This window comes from Hydra vulgaris, chromosome 03, assembly GCF_038396675.1.
Source record: "Hydra vulgaris chromosome 03, alternate assembly HydraT2T_AEP".
Lineage (NCBI taxonomy): Eukaryota > Metazoa > Cnidaria > Hydrozoa > Anthoathecata > Hydridae > Hydra > Hydra vulgaris.
The window spans coordinates 6,917,501-6,919,503 of record NC_088922.1 but is presented as its reverse complement, the minus strand read 5'-3'; the positions used below and the strand labels follow the sequence as shown (position 1 = coordinate 6,919,503).

Here is a 2,003-nt window from a genome sequence, read left to right as displayed (position 1 = left end):
TATATATATATATATATATATATATATATATATATATATATATATATACACGCGACATTGCAAGTGAAACTTTATCAATTTATATTTCACATTGCTTACACTGTGTATGCAAAAATTTGAACTTTCATGTTGTAATTTTCTAGCTTCTCAACGTTTGAATAACTTTTTTTAAATTTTTTTCATAAATATTTGTGTTTGCGTGTAAAAGGATTTAACGTGATCTATTATATGATCTATTCTATTTTATATGATAAGAATTGGTTATTATTTAACAACATATAAGTATTTCTACAAGGATTATAGATAATAATAGATAATGTTCTTGTAAAAAATTTTCAATCGAAGCGCATTAGATGTGTCAAGTCGATAGAAATGACATGAAACTAAAACGATGTGAAAACTGTTTGAAGTAACTTTGTAATAGTTTATTAAAGTTGGCAAGTTTTTTATATCTTTGAGTATACGTTTGAATACTTTACTGATATATTTTTTTTTAACTACAGAGTGTTTCCCTGAAATACGCAGGCTCATCAGTCAAATATTCGGTGTCTGAAGGATTTTTTATAAACATGCTCACATCCGTGCCGTGATCAGCAAGATACAGTGCTCATACTGTGACATTTAATTACAAAAAAAAGAAAAAAAGAAAAGAAAAGAAGAGAAAAGAAGAGAAAAGAAGAGAAAAGGCATATTTTCCGTACGAGTGAAGATCTATCTTAAGAATACTTCAATACTTCACTTTCAACATTTGCTTAAGGTGAATTTTTATTTGCGAAATTACTTGCTACGTCTCTTTTTGTTGGAACCTTGCTGGAAAAATTATATAAATTCTCTTTATCCCCGTTTGTCAAAAAGTGAACATGCCACTGGTTCAATCACTAATAAGACAACGAGTATAATTTAAATTATATTAATTTGTTAAATTGACTTATATGGCCATCCAATCAATAATTAAGCTCACTTAAATTATTGATTTAACAAATACTCACTATGTTTCCACGCATCATTTGCATCAGACCTTAGCAACCTGGCAACAGCAATTTATTAAAGTATTTAAGTAGTTTTAAAATTATTTTCAATGCATTTAGGCATTTTTTTTACTTGAGTTAATAATAACACCTTTTATTTTTGATATACAGGTATTTATAATAAAACTTTAAAAAAGTAGTTGTACAGATATTTTGCTTCGAAAAAACATTTCGCTTGTTTTGTTTAGTACTTGTTTTAACCATTTTCATTTGTTTGTTGGATATTTTTGTAAGATATATTTGTTAAGTATTTGTGTAATTTGCCTATTGCTTAAAATATCAGAAATTACTTTCCGCTTCCTAAATATTTAAAAATTTTTATTTCCTTACGGTTTTGGATAATATTAAAAAAAAGCTTACAAGCGTTTATTATACCGACGTGTTTTTGCGAAATCATCAACAAAAAAAAACTTTTTTCACTTTGTTATTCTAAAATGTTTGACAATAAATCTATGACTAAATGTTAAAAAGCGCTTTACTCTAAACCTCAATCCGAAAAAACTGAAATACTATAAAATAAAAGATTTGAATAAAATTTGTTTGTTAAAAAAGTTTAACTTCTTAACTTTTTTCTTTTTTTTTAATATTGAATGTAAATTACTTTTTTTAAGTTAAACATATTTTTTTAATAGTAATTTTTCATTAATAATAGTAATTTTTAATAGTAATTTTTCAGTTTAATATATTTGTTTTTATCTACCATTCCTTTATTAAATTACACCTGAATAGTTTTTGAAAACAATGGGCTATAAATTGTTTCGCTGTATAGGCGCACCGGTTGAAAGAGCTCTCTTCCCTTACTCCATAAAACACTTACCTTGATAAATTAACTAAATAAATAATAATTAAAAAATAGTTAAATAAAGATTAAGAAGTTTAACTCCACCCCCTTCCCCGCTCACTAAAAATAAAACCTGTTTGCGTCGCGGTTTTACTCGTCGTTTTAAACAAAAGAGACCAGAACAACAGCGTGGA

At 26.3% G+C, this 2,003-nt stretch overlaps 1 protein-coding gene across 2 annotated transcripts in view; it reads left to right on the top strand.

Moving 5' to 3' along the window:
- The first annotated feature begins 282 nt into the window (after positions 1 to 282).
- The window catches only part of LOC136077909 (dopamine D2-like receptor), a 3,533-nt gene continuing 1,812 nt past the window's right edge, over positions 283 to 2,003 (top strand). The window contains exons 1-2 of one of the 2 annotated variants that reach the window (XM_065792197.1): positions 283 to 417; positions 504 to 757. The gene's annotated coding sequence lies outside the window, so the exon portion shown is untranslated. The remainder of the gene's footprint in view (positions 418 to 503; positions 758 to 2,003) is intronic. The other variant, XM_065792198.1, reaches the window with a different exon arrangement.